The sequence below is a fragment of the Urtica dioica genome, chromosome 3 (genome assembly GCF_054948205.1).
Source record: "Urtica dioica subsp. dioica isolate 48M chromosome 3, U.dioica_male_clone48M_v1_H2, whole genome shotgun sequence".
Taxonomy (NCBI): Eukaryota; Viridiplantae; Streptophyta; class Magnoliopsida; order Rosales; family Urticaceae; genus Urtica; species Urtica dioica.
This window is the reverse complement of record NC_142758.1, coordinates 9,361,030-9,380,610: the sequence shown is the minus strand read 5'-3', so window position 1 is coordinate 9,380,610 and position 19,581 is coordinate 9,361,030.

Below are 19,581 nucleotides of genomic sequence, written 5' to 3'. Positions count from 1 at the left end.
AGTGAGACGATGATGACAAGACCTCCCCTCGGCGGATTGTTTTTCAAAGTCAATCTTTTGGACTAAGTGGTTAGTTACACACTTAGACTCAATCCCTAGTAATCCTCCCTCGAGGCCCTGCGAAAGGATGTGAGTGATCAAACCAATTTACAAGGTGGCTAGTCAAAATTGATGTATTGACATCTTGGCTATGCATTAATGATGAGTCATTTACTTATGAAAGGAGACTCGTTGCGGCCTTCCCTCGAAGGAGTAAAGTGTCATTTCGTTCATAACACCTTTGGATTTTACAAAAGTCTTAATGAAACTTAAATCCTAAACCAAAGACTAATCATAAACTTGTTTCAACTTATATAGGCAATATGTCTCTCAACCCTCTCTCTATCTTTCTTTCCTCGAACCAACTCGAAAACGAAAACTACATAGATTCGAAACATAACCTCGACATAATACCTACCGTTAACAAGCACAAATGGGTACTCACCACCCCGTGTCCTCCTCTGACGAATGATGATTCAACTCAAGAGGACAATGACGCCTTAGCGGCCTGGCTTCGATCCGATGAGATTGTGAGGTGCTATATCTTAGCATCTATGAACAATATGCTGAACAAGCAACATCGTGACATCGAGACTGCCGCTGACATGCTCTATAATCTCCTTGAGAGTTTTGGAGGGCAAAGGCGTCAAGCAAGGCAAAAAGCAGTCCGACAGTTTATGAACTGTCATATGAAGGCTAGGACTCCTGTTAGAGACTTTATGATACTGATCATTAGTTTTCTAAATAAAATGGAAATCCTAGGATCTGAGACTAATGGGAAGAATCTCATAGATATGATCTTAGAAACTCTCCCCGCGTCTCTTGATACCTCCAAGATGAACTACTCCATAAACAAGCTAGAGTACACTGCTACCAAGCTTATGGAGGAACTTCACACTGCTGTAGGTTTCACTAAGAGAAAGAGGAATCAAGGAGAGGCACATGCTACTGAGCAAAAAGCATCCGCCTCTGAAACTGTGAAGAGACCTTACAAGGCCGACAAAAAGAACTGTCCCGCCTATCTCAAAGCAAAGGAACATAGTATTGTACTAGTTACCGAAGCATGCTTAGTAGCTGATAATGTATCAACGTGGATTCTTGACTCCGCTGCTACTAACCATATTTGCTGTTCCTTGAATGGTTTCAAGAAAACCAAAAGCTTAGAGGAAGGCGAGTTCTGTTTCAAATGGGGTGATGGGAGCCTGGTGTCTGCAAAGGCTGTGGGATCCGTGACGCTGTCTTTTGAATACCGCACTTTAAACTTGAATAATGTTTATTTTGTTCCTACCTTTGGGAAGAACTTAATATCCGTTGCTCGTCTTCGTGAGTAAGATTATTGTTTAAAGTTCATTAAGAATGGAATTCGTATTTCGTTTCCTGATAATTCTTTTGTCACTGACGCATGTATGAAGAATGCTCTTTTCTATATCTATCCCACTCAACCTTCTCTTTTAGACACCGAAATAGATAATGATCTAATTAGGGAGCCAAAGAGGATCAAACTTTCTGAATCCTCCGATCTAACAAAATCAACACACCTATGGCACTTAAGACTTGGTCATATCAGTCTAGAAAGGATTAAGAGACTTGTGAGGGATGGTCCACTCCAAGCCTCTGCAATAGGTTCACTACCTACTTGTGAATCCTGCATAGAAGGAAAAATGACTAAGCGACCTTTCTCTGATAAAGGTCGAAGAGCCACTGAGTTGCTGGAACTAATACATTCTGATGTATGTGGTCCGCTCAGCCAACAGGCACGTGGAGGATACGAATACTTCGTTACCTTCACTGATGATTACTCACGATATGGGTTTGTCTATTTGCTCAAACACAAATCCGAGACCTTTAACGTATTTAAGGTCTTTAGGGCTTTAGTGGAAAAGCAAACTGGCAAAGTGATCAAAACCCTTCGATCTGATCGAGGTGGTGAGTATATGTCTGGAGAGTTCGACGACTTTCTTAAAGAAGAAGGTATTGCTTCTCAGCTTACCGCACCTGGCACACCTCAACAAAACGGAGTGTCAGAGAGAAGAAACCGAACTCTTATGGAGATGGTTAGATCGATGATGAGTTACTCATCACTCCCGCTTTCCTTTTGGGGATATGCCCTCGAAACAGCCGCTTACATTCTGAACCAAGTTCCGTCTAAAACGGTTCCTGGTACTCCTTATGAAAGATGGACTAGCCGTAAAGTAAGTTTGGGCCACATCCGAATTTGGGGTTGCCCTGCACATGTGCTAAGGCAAAAGACTAGCAAGTTGGCTAGTAGGTCAGAATTGTGCCTGTTTGTAGGATATCCAAAGGAAACCAAAGGTTTCATTTTCTATAGTCCCGAGGACGATAAGACTTTTGTTAGCACGAATGCTCGTTTCCTCGAGGAGGACTTTATGAATGATGCAAAACCTAGAAGCAAAATTGTGCTTGAAGAAAAGTTGGGTGAGGAAGCTTCTACCTCATCTGTAAGAACTGTTCTTACCCCAACTGAAACACAACCTAACTCATCAGAATCTCGTCAAGTAGTACTTAGACGTAGTGGGAGGGCTACTCAAAAGCCTGACAGGTACATGTCTTATGGAGACTCTCTTGTAGCCGTCTCCGACATGTTTGACCCTGTTTCCTATAGCCAAGCGATGGCTTGTTCTGAATCAAACCTTTGGCTTGACGCCATGAAAGTTGAAATGCACTCGATGTATGTCAACAAAGTCTGGAAACTTGTAAACCTTCCTGAAGGGATTAAACCCGTAGGGTGTAAGTGGATATACAAGAAGAAAAGGGGTCCTGATGGGAACGTCGAGACGTTCAAAGCACGACTTGTGGCGAAGGGTTATACCCAACTAGAAGGGATTGACTATGAAGAAACCTTCTCGCCAGTCGCGATGCTTAAATCCATCCGCATACTCCTATCCATAGCTGCAGCTCTCGACTATGAGATCTGGCAAATGGATGTCAAGACAGCCTTTCTGAATGGCAATCTTGACGAGCGCATTTACATGGCTCAACCAGACGGTTTCGTGGATAAAGGTCAAGAGACCAAGGTTTGTGAGTTGCTTAAATCCATTTATGGACTAAAGCAAGCATCTAGGTCATGGAATATTAGATTCGATGAAACTATAAAGAGCTTCGGCTTTGAACTGTCAATAGATGAGCCTTGTGTTTACAAGTTAATACACGAAGGCAAAGTTGTGTTTCTGGTACTATATGTCGATGATATACTACTCATTGGTAATGACGTGGGTAAGTTATCTGAGGTTAAGGTCTGGCTGGCAAAGCAATTCGATATGAAGGATCTAGGAGAAGCTGCATACATTCTGGGAATCCAAATCTTTCGAGATAGGAAAAACCGGACCCTGTCGCTCTCTCAAGCATCTTATATTGATAAGGTGATGGATCGCTTCTCGATGCAAGACTGCAAGAGGGGTCAAACACCCTTTAGGCATGGAGTTTCACTCTCTAAGGACCAGTCTCCCAAGACTGCACAAGAGATTGAAGACATGAGGAAAATTCCTTACGCCTCTGCCGTAGGAAGCCTCATGTATGCTATGCTTTGCACCCGACCTGATATATGTTTCGCCGTTGGCGTAGTTAGTCGTTTCCAATCCAACCCTGGACCCGAGCACTGGATTGCTGTTAAGCATGTTCTTAAGTATCTTCGAAGAACTAGGAACTTGATGCTTACATATTCAGGTACTGACCTGACTATGACGGGATATACCGACTCCGATTTTCAAGCGGATAAGGATTCCAGGAAATCCACTTCGTGATCTGTGTTCATCCTTAATGGTGGAGCTGTTGTGTGGAGAAGTATTAAGCAATCTTGCATTGCTGACTCCACAATGGAAGCAGAATATGTGGCTGCTTGTGAAGCATCCAAAGAGGCTGTATGGCTTAGAAAGTTCCTTAAGTATTTGGAAGTTGTTCCAAACGTCGACGAGCCCATGACCCTTTATTGTGATAATAGTGGGGCTGTCGCTAACTCAAAGGAACCTAGAAGCCATAAGCGCTCTAAACATATTGAGAGGAAATACCATTTGATTCGAGAGATCGCGCAGCGCGGAGACGTGGAGGTGAAGTAGATCTCTGGCAGATCCATTCACCAAGGCCCTAGCGAACATGGTCTTCGACCAACTTCGAGAGGGATTAGGCATGTAGGACTACTCACATCTTCTTTGAGTCAAGTGGGAGTTTGTTGTCAATGGTGCCCACAAGAAGAGTAGTAGTGTCTATTTATGTACATTTGATGTCATATAGTCTTACGAAGACTCTTGCTTGTAATTGCTTATTCATTAATAAAGTTGAAACGTTCATTCAATCTTCCTTGTCTGAAGCTTTATGATAAAACCATAGTCTTTTAGTCCATAAACAAACTTAACAACTTGCGAAGAGACAAATGTAGATTTGCATGAACAAACTCTTCGTAGTTTGCTTAAAACGATATATTCGCAATCTTAGGGTCAAAGGACTATTGACCTCAGTATGATTGTTAGAAGAATCTATGATGTCTGGTTATGAGGCATTGAGAGTTGGAGACTCTATAGTTCTTCTAGGTATCTTCCGAAGGTACTGAATTGACCAGTGCACTTCTAGAGACAATATAAGAACAAACCATTTAACCTCTTATGTCTCGAAGTCACTATGTATGAATTGCATCATGCTTACCTTAATCCTGAAATGAGACATGCCATTTCATACCTTAGTACTCTCATTTGAGAAAGTCAAATTTCGGACTCACTATGTGATTCCGAACAAGGCCTATTGGTGAGGTACTAAGTTGTGAGTCTGTCATGAGTAACTTTGTGAAGTTCTCATAGATATGGAATTCATGTACAAGATTGCTGAAATGCAATGTATGTCACCTCATGCTTTGTTCCTTGGAGTGTGAATAAATGAACTGGCCAGTGTCCAAATTGAGTCCTGACTCTTTTGGATGAAACAATGTGACTTGTTAGCTCCTCGTCAATACATTGTTTCTAACTTATTCACAAGCGACAAAGGAGTTGAGGAAATAACAGCTAGAAGGGTAAAATGGTAATTTAGTAAATCCCGACTAGCTGATGACATTCATGAAGGGTAAACATAGATAATATTCAGTGGATCCGCTCATCATAATTAGATCGAATTCTTGAGTAGAAAACAAATTCATTTGAACCGAGAGATTTTCAGTGTCAGCTCTTTAGTGGAGTCAGCTGGCATTAAGCTAAACTTGGAAAAGGTTTGTGAACTTTTGAGTCCAAGTGTTTAGCTAAAGCTTTGTTCATTTGGGTCCATGAGGTCACTGTCACGAATCACATCGATAGGAATAGTTAAACTGGAAGCTAAGTCAAAACAAGAACGAAAATAGTGAAAAGGGTATTTTTGTCTTTTGAGACAAACGATGAAATGAATGTCAATAAATTTTTGACAAGGTCATTTTATGACATGTTTCACTCGGCCATGACTTGATCATTGGGCCTTGTGAATTAATTTCATTTCATGGGAATTTTATTTGAAAATTCTAAATGGGCCTTTTCTTATGTTGTCATGAACAAGTGAAGAAAATTCTAGAAGCCTTTTCTAGAACATGTTGGGCGCCCATAATACCCAAGATAGAGAGTTTATTTTGTGCATAAATGTATTTAGATACTTGCCAAAAGAAAAAGAGGAAACAAATTTGCATATGGATGCACATGGGATTTCGGCCAAACAAGCTTGGAGAGAGCAAGGAATAAAAGAGGAAACAAATCCAAGGTGTCATTAGGGCACATGTTGGCCGTGTGACTTGGATGGGAATGGGTAATAAAGATTGCTCATAAAGGCTTGGAAAATAAGAGGAAACTACTTCTTTCCAAGGCCAACCCTTCTCCTATAAATAGGACCCTCATTCCTCTCATTCTATTCATTCCACATAAGTTAGAGATTGAGAGCTTCTCTCTCTAGACCTTGTGGTGGCCGAAAATCCTCTCTCTCTCTCTAGTTTATTTTCGATTATTTCTTGCTTTGGCACCTAGGTCCTCACTCGACCTAGTGTTTAGCTCTGCGACTTCGAGACTTGTTCTTAAGTCGTAGTGTTTAAAAGTGCCCACTCACTGATTCCTTCTTTTCGAGTGATTTAGTGATAGAAACTTTCGTGGTTGCTCGAGGTGCCGAGGAAAGAAACAGAGACGTGCTGCGAGGGGAGACGAGCGTTGCAACTTTCCAAAAGCTTCTACAAGGTTCAAGCTTCAAGAAAGGTTAGTAACTTTAATAGCTCATATTAGTTTTTATTTACATGTACATGCTCTTGTCTAGGTTAGTAAAAACTAGTTTTACTTAAAAAGAAAATTTTTAAAATTCCGCCGCTTAACGAAGCGTTAAACTTTTTCTTAAACCCTAGATCGATTCCAACACAACTAAGACGCCTACGTGGCGCAACTAAGACCCCTACATGGCGCACGTAAGACGCCTACATGGCGCAACCAAGTCGTCGCTCGAGACGCACCTAAGACGCCTACATGGCGCAACTAAGACGCCTACATGGCGCACGTAAGACGCCTACATGGCGCAACCAAGTCGTCCCTCGAGACGCACCTAAGATGCCTACATGGCACAACTAAGACGCCTACATGGCGCACGTAAGACGCCTACATGGCGCAACCAAGTCGTCCCTCAAGACGCACCTAAGACGCCTACACGGCGCAACTAAGACGCCTACATGGCGCATGTAAGACGCCTACATGGCGCAACTAAGACGCCTACATGGCGCATGTAAGACGCCTACATGGCGCAACCAAGTCATCCCTCGAGACGCACCTAAGACGTCTACATGGCGCAACTAAGATGCCTACATGCCGCATTTAAGACTCCTACATGGCGCAACCAAGTCGTCCTTCGGGACGCCCCTAAGACGCCTACATGGCGTAACTAAGACGCCTATCTGGCGCAACTAAGTCGTCCCTCGAGACGCGAACAACTAAGATGCCTACATGGCATGACTAACTCGCAGTTGAAAAGCTTGCTGAACACAAACCATTCAAACGGTCGGTGCGTCTGAGGCGAAACCATACTGAGACGAAAAAAAAACTGGCAAGACCGTTGGTATAAAAAACGTGTCAATCAAAGCATGCCATAACAAAAAATGAGCAAACACGTTCATAAAGGGAAATAATGTTTCATAAAAAAGAGGGAAACTGCCCCAAAAATCCTAGAAAGCAAGCACTAAAGCAAGTGCGCTGAAAGGAAATTCCTAGAAGAATGCGTACACTAAACACTTGCGCGAAAAATAATAAAAGAATAAAAAATATTTTCACTCGGCGCGATCGTCACCAAAGGTTCGACCCCGTCGAGCGATGGGAACAGCGAGTCGAAGAAGTAGAAGGTGACCCCCTGAGAAACATTCTCGGTAGCAGTTGCGTCCCAACACTCCAACGCCGCCGCGTGCCTCGCCTCTTCGATCCCAGCATCGAAGTCGTCTTGTAGGTCGGACGCGAGCTGTTCCGCCGCAACCTTCTCCGCGGTGACCCGAGCCACTTCCTCCGCCAAGGAGTCACGCTCGGGCTCCGCTCGAACACAGGCAACTTCGCTCGATGAAAGCTGACCTTGAAGAATGCCTACTTCTTCTGTACGCGACTCCAACTGGCGTCGAAGGTCCCGCACCTCGCTCCAGAAAACTTCCGTCGATCGAGTCACCACTTCAAGAACTTGACGTTCCGTCATTAGCTCCTCAACCATTTTCGCCACGGCTGACTGAGCACGGTCGAACTTGTTGGGGAATCAAGTGGGTATCAGACACGAACAATCGCTCTGATACCACTTGTTGGTGGATCGAGCTCACATCAGACACGAACGATCGCTCCGATGCGACTCGTTTGCGATTATTCCATCATATAACCATATTAATACGGAAAAATAATTAATTACGCTGATCATAAGCTAATTAAATTATGGTTATAATTAACAAGATCTAGTTATGTTTAATTAATTTAATTCACGAGAGCATATAAGTCAAGCAACCGATTTGAGAGTAAACGAGTACTTACATTGGTTTTCGGTTCAGCTACAGAACGTTCCAATCCAATCACGTACTCCTTGCGTCGTCTTGATGAAGGACTCGAGGATGACACCTTAGTCTTCCGAAACGTAATCTCTGAGACGAATAAGAAAGATGAGTGGGCACAGTCTTTATCTCACTAGATCACGAAACTAGGTGTTTCGAGATCTCTCTCTTATTTTACTAAGAATGGAAATGAATTTTCGAGGGGAGGGAGAGGCAGATGCACGGCCAAGGGAGGCTAGTGATGCACAAAATTTTCACTCAAAATTCCTTAAAATAATTGCTTATAATTGTCTTCTCATGAACCCCTATTTATAGTAGTAAAAAGGAGATATTCATGGAATCTTCCAGAATATTTTATTTCCTTTTATTGTGTTCACACTAGAGTATTTAATCTAGGCCCTTGGATCTCAACAAGTGAATCCTACTTTTTCTCTCATCCATCAGATCAATATCTATGGAATATTATTCTTTTATTTAAATAGAGAATAATTTATTTGGTGAGATAATAAAGGAGAATATATTATTCTCCTAAATATTCTCCTAAATACTTTCCTTTAAATAAGGAGAAAATATAGGACAATATCTTATATTTTTCTCTCTCCTTTATTTAAACAACTAAAGAGAAAATATTGGTTAATACCAATTATGTATTTTCGAATTTGATGGCACACGGCCAAGGAGATTTGTGCAAACCCTAGTGCCAAATAACCAAATTCGAATTTTCCATGTGTGCAAGGCCCAATTGCTTAAAACCCAATTAATCATTTATTTACTTGGTCCAACAATAAACAAATAATTAATAATTGTTTATTTACTTGATCAAACAATAAATAAATAATTCTACCATAAATATTTATTTAATTCAGCGAATATCCGTTTTCCAGAATTAATGTTGTCACAATTACAGCAAGTGAGATTAATAATGATAAACATTATTATACGAAAGTTCTTATCCGCCTTTGTCAGAGCCGAATCGGGAACTATGGACCTAGTAATAGGAGCTTAACAAATCTGATGAAAAAGACGAAATAGTCCTTTCTCTTTTGTCCATCGATTCGTCTAATCTTGGTCAAATACTCCACCTTGTAAGCCAAGACTGAACTCTCCTTTATACTAGAATTATATTTACTCATCGTGACGAGTGTCCACTGATATAGTCAGTTCGTGATCAAGATCCTCCAGGTTCAACCCATGTCAAGAGAAGTCAATTTTTCTGTTATACTTCTCTTGATACATATCAGCCCTAAGCATTGTTGCTTCGCCAGCGAAAGATTCTTTCGAACGTTACTTACTTCGAAAGTACTAGCAATCTATCGGTTCTGGAATCAACCCTTAGGTGAGTGAGCATTAACCTTCTTTCAGGAAGGCTGGATTCCGTATCTGTAAATCACTTCCCACTCGAATCATGCTCTGAGAAAACTCCCAAGACATAAGCTGTGATTAGCATGAATAGCCTTTTAGCGAATGAGTCAAAGAGCTCAGTAACATAACCCAGTGTCCATGATCACTTCAGGATTTAGATCAAGTCTCACTGTGACCATCATAGTGACCTCGGTTAGTGTGTCGTAACGGTCCTTAAACGACACATCTACAACCAAGACCTGTCCAAGTCGTACACTTACCACAAGTGTAGAATGCTCCCACATAGTGATCAGCATTCACATATGTGTTCCACATATATGACTTTAGATATAGCTTTCCAGGCGTATATCAGTCATCGACCATGTTTTAGCACACCGCCCGAACTCAGGTGCCCAACACATGACTCAGTTAGATACGGAGGCTATGGAAGATAGTTGTTATTGATTCTAATTGTTTAGAACTCAACCCACTAATCATATAATGCTAGTAAAGTAATCTTATTATCAAATTTAGTAATCATTATCTTCAAGTGGGCAATATTCCCAACAATCTCCCACTTTGACCAGAGAAGATAAGTTTCCTTCAGCCAATTTAATTCTTTGCCATCATTATAGACGGTTTAGAATTTGACCCAGGATTGAGATTCTCATCATATGGATTCCAATTTTATCTATACTCTATCATTTATGTCGATTCGACATATGTCCCGTTTTCATATTATTCTAGTTCATGCATTTTTGCAAGTGATTGACTTACCATTTAAGGTCAAGTCAATTTGTTCATAGTAAATAAATTTACTTTAGAACAAACTAACACTTCGCATACCTTTAGATTATACACCAGACTTTATATCTAAAGATAACAAGTCTCCCTATCAAGGTGTACATCCCTTTGGTGCCAAAACAGGTTGCACCATTGCATGGTTTGATCTCATCACCACTTACTATAGTGTGATTTATTGAACGTGTTTAAATAAGAACTTTATTGACCTATTTCCATTACTTGGTTATTTATAGTTCATCCTTGTTTGTCGTGTTCATATTCAATATATACACAGGACTTTAAGGATTTACTATATTTAAATAACTAAGTATCTCACTATTTCCAGAAATTACAGTGTTTACAACACATGTGTTGTCTAAGGTCTAATTATTAGTCCTTTTAAAGACAATGTTGATAGCCTCAACATTAAGCTCATACCTTATATCAATAAGTATGTTTGAGACAATGGAACGAGCATGTCGTTTTTAATTTTAGAAACAGTTAGCTCAGTCAATTTACTTGTGTCATAATGAGGTCTAGAACTATAATAGTAATGACTTTATTCATGACACTTGATTAGGAGCTATACTTATCGATCATTCTCAAAATATCGATTATAACAAACATCCATGTACAATCATGACTAGTTTGTTAAGTACTTAGGATCTACCTTTCATATTTCAAAAGGTTTAGTAGTATAACTACTTCGATCCATGTCTTTATGTTATTGGAACTTCATCCTCAAAGGACAGTTCATCTTCAATTTTGAAGATCCCTAATGAAGTGGTTTGTGGTATCAGAAAGAAGAGTATCATTGATGATAATGTCTCTCCTTAAGGGCTCAATCCCTTACCTTATAGCTTATTAAAGCTTAAACCATTTCATTAATCCTTTTGTAGATCTCTATATTCCTTTAAGCTAATAGCTTAACAGGTAGATCTATTAAATATGGGCTAATAACTTTCAGACAAGTTAGTATGATCGAGAGTGATATCTCAAGATCATGTCTTTCCATTTAAGGAAAGTTTATTGTTGATGAGAGTGACAAGGATCCATTCTAGGATGCTCCCACTAGGTTATTGATTTTAACGATAAGATAATTCAAAATTATCCTTCCTTTCAATTCATTGATTTATGTGGCAAGGTAATCATTGATTACTCTTCCACTATAATTATTAAATAATAGTATATACATTCCGGTTAAGGATGCCATCTTCAATGATGGGTTTAATCCTGTGAAGGATGTTGCTATTTATTGAACAACAAGTGGCTAGATTTCATTAAAGAAAGCTCCCACTCTTTTATTGAACAATAGTGACTAGAATCCAATTAAGGATGCTCCCACTCAATAATATTGGTTATTTAGTGGCTAGGTTCCATTTATGGATGCTCCCACTAGGTCAATGAATAAGAGTAGCTAGGTTCCAGCTAAGGATGCTCCTACTCAATCACTACGAATATTAGTGACTAGTTTCCAATTAAGGAAGCTCCCACTAATTTAATTCATCATCAACACTAACTTTTAGTTGTGTCTCCTTTATTACTTATTATTCGCACAAGCCATTGTCGAATAATGGTAATATTTATTTAGACGCTTTCAAAGCTCTAAATAGTTCTTAAACAATAAAACATATTCAACATAAGAATTTAATGAAGCAATAAAAGCTAATTAAATTCTAACAGAGATAATAACTTAGAAAATATTTATATTTATTTATTGTGCTTCTATATAGCATATGAACGGAAAAACGTGACCTTCATATTCTATATCTTTTTCATAAGGACATAAGTATTCATGCATATTCAAATATCATAAAAGCAATCAAGGCATTCAATAGAAGGAAATATTTAAAGACACAACCATGTGTTCATAAATAATGTAATAAAACATAAAGAAAGAGAGATTCATCCTTTCTGGAATAGCCATAAAGGCTACAATCCAGAAAACCTCGGATTATTAAATGACACATCCCATGTTCAAAAAATAAATCCAAAAATGAAAGTAATAAAACTAGCGGGAAATTAGATCTTCAAACGGAGCATGAGCTTCTCTACGATTCGGGCTTGAATCCGACATTGTTCAGCAAGCTCGTCTACACATGTGTGCTCCATCAGATCTGCTCTGCAACAAGAAAAGAAGTATGGTCATGAATAATTATCCTCAAAACATTTTTAGGATATCTTTAATCATGAATTTTAAGGTACCATACCAGCATTCTTCTTGTTTTTCTCAAGCTCAGCCAAGTACAAAGGACAATGCCTCTTCCAATGGCCTTCAGTGTTGCAGTGATGACATTTACCAATGTTTTCTCGCTACTTTTCTTTTCCTTTTCCACTTCTCTTGAAGTTCTTCCTTTCCTTCTTAGCGGGACCTTTCCCCTTTGAAGTATTCGGACGTGCTTTAGATGACTCAGCACCAGAAGTCAACTTCTTCTTGGTTTTAGGCGAAGAACTCTTGTCAGCATAGAGAGCTGACCCTTTGTTCTTCCCATGTCGAGTGATAGACTCGAAAGTCTGTAGTTCATTCAACAGTTGAGACAGCCCATACGTCAACTTGTTCATAATGTAGTTGGACGTAAACTATATGAAGTCACTCGAAAGGGAATTCAGGATTATTCCCACCTGAGTAACCTCATCCATCTGTGCCACCATTGAGTTCAGCTTCGGTGAAGTAGTTAGTCATCTTCATGACATGATCCCTCACTGGAATTCCCGCAGTCATCCTAGTGCTAGTGCACTTACGGGTGAGCTCAATGCGGGCTTGCTCGCTTTGCATCCCAAACATTTGTTGCAACGAGTCAAGGATCTCCACATCGGTCTCCTTCCCTTCCATCTTAGTTCACAACGCATCAGATATGCTTGCGAGCATGTAGGCCACCGCCTTGTTATTGGCAGTAGTCCACTTGTCATAGTCATCCCTCAAGTTCTTGGAGGCACCATGAGCAGCAAGAGGAGGTCTGTCTTCAGTGAGGATAAAGCGAATGCTTTCACTCACAAGCACAATGTTGAGATTCGACTTCCACTTAGGGAAGTTATCTCCAGTCAGGACGTCTTTCGATAACAGGGCCATAATAGGGTTCGACATGATTACTAAAAACATAAAAGTACATTTATTAACAATATGAAAAGAAACAACTATCAATATAATTTAGGAAATAAAAACTATAATGCAAACATGCACGGGATAAAATACTAATCAAAAGAACCCAGTTTTTATATTCCAAGGTAATTCGACTAATAGCCACAGTCCGTTTCACTCTGGTGACGTAACGGAGTGCACCTAGTGAAAATGAGAACCGTCTCAGATTAGTGAGCAATCATAGTACATGCACCTTCGTAACTATGATCACTAACTACCAATTTTATAGGAATCTTTGGCCACATGAGCAACCACCGGTTGGTTCATGCATGAGTCAACCCAACATTTCAGTGAAAGAAATCTAGCTCATACGCACTAGCGTAACTAGTACACGCAGAGATCAACCCTCCCACCCATCGTCAGAGACACAACCTTGGTATTGGAATCCGAAAAGCCCTTCCGAATGGAACTGACCACCATGTTTAGAAAACCGCCGGTCACGAGGGAATCTTTCATCCTCACGGTGTTGTGTCAATGTTGGACACCTACGACTCAATATACTTTCAGTATTTTAATTTTTCTAGCATTAACTTTAATCTAGGTGATCCACTCGAGTTAACTAAATCATATTAAAAACTCGAGTGTTTCTAAGCTACCCTTAAAAACAGATGTTTCGATATAGCTTAGTGATTAGGAATTCGTGACATCTAGTCTTGATTATCCTAAAAGTATTCCATCACGGAAAAAGCTCCCAGTAGAGAAGGTGAGACACTAGGTCTTCTTCAGTACCTCTCAGCTTAGCCTCTTATCGGCTTGGTGACAGAGCTCTCCGATCCGTTCAACTCATTCATTAACTATCCTAATCCAATTAGACAATTTTAATGAATGAAAGCCCATGACAACCATTATCATACGATACATGATCTAAGTTATAGCATACAAGCATGGCATAGTAATTCAATAAACAAGCAAGAGCATGCAAGAATGATTTGATTCGGATTGATCGTTTCCTATTTGATTCTATAAAGTAAAGCAAGATGAGCCCAATCATATTGGCCCATGGATTCAATTGGGCCCATTCTTATGTCCCTTAGAAAAATAAATCAATATCAAATTATTTAATTTTTCTAATTTTTATCGAAACAATTAATTAAGTAAGGGCCCATTCCAATGTCCCACTAAAATAAATCGATATCATAATCATTTATTTTGTAATGTTTTAAATAAAAAAATCATTAGGGCTCAGCCCATACAATTAATTAAATAAAACATTTAAAAACTTAAATTTTTTTTTTCGGTAAATTTTTTTTCAATGAGTGGGCCCGTGGGCCCACTAGGGTTTCCGGGCTGAGGACCGGACGAATCCTCTAATCTTGACCTAGGTCAAGATTAGACTTGAGGCTGCACCGGACCGCCGCCGCCAGGAGGGCGTGGCCCGACACGAAGAGGACGGCTTTGACTTGTCACAAAATTTTGTGACAAGTTTTCTTGTGGCGTAGTCGTGGAGGCTTTCTTCGTCCGTCATGCTTCTTCGTTGTGTGTCCGTCTCTCGCCGATCGTCGTGATCAAGAACGTCGCACCATCGGATTACAACAATAATAATAATAATTACATAAAACCTATACCCTTTGACTTTCGGGTTTACAAAAAAATCTAGAAAAGCGAGAATCAAATATTCTACGATCAAACCACGAATCACAATCCACATTTCATATATTGAATTGCATGAAATTCACATCCACATATAATTTCATTCAAACCATATTTAAATTAACTACAAGAACGAATCGATTAATTAATCATAACATCTAGCTCTGATACCACTTGTTGGGGAATCAAGTGGGTATCAGACACGAACAATCGCTCTGATACCACTTGTTGGTGGATCGAGCTCGAATCGGACACGAACGATCTCTCCGATGCGACTCGTTTGAGATTATTCCACCATATAACCATATTAATGCATAAAAATAATTAATTACGCTGATCATAAGCTAATTAAATTATGGTTATAATTAACAAGATCTAGTTATGTTTAATTAATTTAATTCACGAGAGCATATAAGTCAAGCAACCGATTTGAGAGTAAACGAGTACTTACATTGATTTTCGGTTCAGCTACAGAACGCTCCAATCCAATCACGTACTCCTTGCGTCGTCTTGATGAAGGACTCGAGGATGACACCTTAGTCTTCCGAAACGTAATCTCTGAGACGAATAAGAAAGATGAGTGGGCACAGTCTTTATCTCACTAGATCACGAAACTAGGTGTTTCGAGATCTCTCTCTTATTTTACTAAGAATGGAAATGAATTATCGAGGGGAGGGAGAGGCAGATGCACGGCCAAGGGAGGCTAGTGATGCACAAAATTTTCACTCAAAATTCCTTAAAATAATTGCTTATAATTGTCTTCTCATGAACCCCTATTTATAGTAGTAAAAAGGAGATATTCATGGAATCTTCCAAAATATTTTATTTCCTTTTATTGTGTTCACACTAGAGGATTTAATCTAGGCCCTTGGATCTCAACAAGTGAATCCTACTTTTTCTCTCATCCATCAGATCAATATCTATGGGATATTATTCTTTTATTTAAATAGAGAATAATTTATTTAGTGAGATAATAAAGGAGAATATATTATTCTCCTAAATATTCTCCTAAATACTTTCCTTTAAATAAGGAGAAAATATAGGACAATATCTTATATTTTTCTCTCTCCTTTATTTAAACAACTAAAGAGAAAATATTGGTAAATACCAATTATGTATTTTCGAATTTGATGGCACACGGCCAAGGAGATTTGCGCAAACCCTAGTGCCAAATAACCAAATTCGAATTTTTCATGTGTGCAAGGCCCAATTGCTTAAAACCCAATTAATCATTTATTTACTTGGTCCAACAATAAACAAATAATTAATAATTGTTTATTTACTTGATCAAACAATAAATAAACAATTCTACCATAAATATTTATTTAATTTTGCGAATACCCGTTTTCCAGAATTAATGCTGTCAATCACAATTACAGCAAGTGAAATTAATAATGATAAACATTATTATTCGAAAGTTCTTATCCGCCTTTATCAGAGCCGAATCGGAGACTATGGACCTAGTAATAGGAGCTGAACAAATCCGATGAAAAAGACGAAATAGTCCTTTCTCTTTTGTCCATCGATTCGTCTAATCTTGGTCAAATACTCCACCTTGTAAGCCAAGACTGAACTCTCCTTTATGCTAGAATTATATTTACTCATCGTGACGAGTGTCCACTGATATAGTCAGTTCGTGATCAAGATCCTCCAGGTTCAACCCGTGTCAAGAGAAGTCAATTTTTCCGTTATACTTCTCTTGATACATATCAGCCCTAAGCATTGTTGCTTCCCCAGCGAAAGATTCTTTCGAACGTTACTTACTTCGAAAGTGCTAGCAATCTATCGGTTCTGGAATCAACCCTTAGGTGAGTGAGCATTAACCTTCTTTTAGGAAGGCTGGATTCCGTATCTGTAAATCACTTCCCACTCGAATCATGCTCTGAGAAAACTCCCAAGACATAAGCTGTGATTAGCATGAATAGCCTTTTAGCGAATGAGTCAAAGAGCTCAGTAACATAACCCAGTGTCCATGATCACTTCAGGATTTAGATCAAGTCTCACTGTGACCATCATAGTGACCTCGGTTAGTGTGTCGTAACGGTCCTTAAACGACACATCTACAACCAAGACCTGTCCAAGTCGTACACTTACCACAAGTGTAGAATGCTCCCACAGAGTGATCAGCCTTCACCTATGTGTTCCACATATATGACTTTAGATATAGCTTTCCAGGCGTATATCAGTCATCGACCATGTTTTAGCACACCGACCGAACTCAGGTGCCCAGCACGTGACTCAGTTAGATACGGAGGCGTTATGGAAGATAGTTGTTATTGATTCTAATTGTTTAGAACTTAACCCACTAATCATATAATGCTAATAAAGTAATCTTATTATCGAATTTAGTAATCATTATCTTCAAGTGGGCAATATTCTCAACAAAACTTGCCTCAGGTAACCCCCAACTCCACGCGAGCCTCTTGAAGCTGCTCGCGAAAGACTCGCAAACTCTGCCTTTGAGTGAGATCTACGCTCGGCACGGGCCAGCTGAGACTTCGCTTGAGCAAGCTCCTCTTGGGGAATGCCCATGCGTCGAATAAGGTCGTGAAGGATCTTTTCGCCCCGGGTCGCTCGGGCAAGCACCTGAGAAGGCGAGAGGACAAGTTAGCAAAAGACAAGATCCTAGAAAAACAAAGCGAAAGGATAAAGCAGAGGGAACTTACTCTCTGTGCGTCAGAGACGCCATGGCGGAAGAACTCCACGTCGCTGCTGGCCACGACACTCTTCCACATCTTCATCGAAGATTACGCGAGCCCCTAGGAACATTCCCCTCTAATCTCCACAGCCTCCACCTCGATCATCGAGTTCGCACGCTTCGAGTCCGAAGACGTATCCGAAAGAGCTGAGGAAGAGGGTCGCTTCAAGGAAGCGCGGGGACCGCCCTCCGCCAAATGACCGGTATCGGACTTCTCCCAAACGTTCCGTGCCACGATCCGAGAATGGATTGCTGCCAACGACTTCGGGTTTCGAGAAGCCTTCGCCAAGCGCGCACGAGCCCTCACCTTAGCCGAGGTAGCTACAAAAAAAACAAAGTCAGAACCCTAGACTAAAACAAGAATAGAGAGAGCAAGCTCGGAATACCTGGAAGGCCGCTGCTCGAGGGAGATGACGCGACGCTGGGGGCACTCTCCGTCCGCTGACTATCGTCACGGCCAGGAGGAAAATGCGGGAACCACCCGGTAGAAGCCATCAGCTCAGGCGAACGAAATTGTTCACCAGCTTTCCGAGCCTCCGACATTCCCCGGATCTCCTTCACAAAGTTGAGATCATCGGCTCCGCCGTCGGCGAAGAACTCGGTCAAGGGACCGAACCGGAGTGGTGCATCGCCAAAGGCCTCGGCTGAAACCCACACCCACGCTCTCCGGTTGTGCTTCTCCGAATCCGTGATCAGCTTAGTGTTCTGGCGATCGCGGGCCATAAAGAAACTGGGTTGCCCGGGCGCAGGGAAGACCGCGACAAGGTTGCGAAAGTCGCTCACAGTCATCGCCCACTCAGTTTGGCAATGCCACTCCATGTGACACATCGCCACCATGCGGTAAAACGCCGGGCTCATATGACAAGCATGCACCCCCAATCGCGCGAGGAGCAGCTGAACGATGGGTTGTAACGGCAACCGCAACCCGCAGTTGAGACTCGCGACCGAAACTGCAGCAAATCCACGCCCTGGACAAAAAGGGTGATCGTTCGGCAAGGGATGAAGGAGCGCCACGGACGATGGAATGGCTATTGCCTCCCTCAGACCGATGAATGTTCGATAGGTGAGCGAGCTCGAAGCATCGACCCCCGAACAATCGAAGCCCTCGGGAGCAGCAAAGCCTTCCTCGGGATACCACTCCGTCCTGGCAAGTGACCTCGCCGACACTATCGTCTCTGCGTCAGGGGTCTCAGGCTGAGCACCTCCTGGCTCCAACGAAGGGCCTCCACCCTCCAATACGGCCGCGGCAGTCACCAACGGCCCTTCGGGACACTCCGGTGCGAGGCCCTCGGCCCCCGGACATGTCTCTGAATCGCCTCCGGGATCTTCTGACTCGGGCCCAAAGTCATCCACACAGTCAATCTCGTCGAGGACCGATTCTAGCAGAGTCATCGGAGCCGCACCGGCAACTTCCCCCGGCGTGCCATGAACATCCAAGTCGGACTTTGGCGCATCGGGACGGGGCTTGTCACGCGCACCCTCGCCAACCAGGTTGATCACGAGGCGAGGCGCAGCTTCCCGGGACGTAGGGGGATCGGCTCCCCCATTTGCGCCACGCCCAGTCGGCACGCGCTCCTCCCGAGGCTGAGGAACAGGCGCAGTCACGCCCAGCTTGCCTTCTTCTAGCCACTACTCCACTCCACGTGGATTCTCCTCCACCTGCAAAGGCACTTCCCCTAATCCCGCGAAGAGGTCATCCTCTACATGCTCAGAGTCCTAAAACAAGAGAGAGAAATCAATCTCGGGATCCTCAGTTGAGAAGAGGGAAGGAATATCCATAATGCAAGAATGTAGAAAAGAGAAAAAGTGTAGAGAAAGAGAGGAAAAAAAATAAAGTGGAAGAATGAGAGGAGGGAGCCTCTATTTATAGGCCTCTGTGAAAGGGTAGGAGTCCAAATCCTACTGCCACAAGAAGAAAAAGAAGGCCTCTATTGAATTTCCCCGTGCAAACGCTTCAGCCCCGCGCACGGGGGGCGCGCCGCG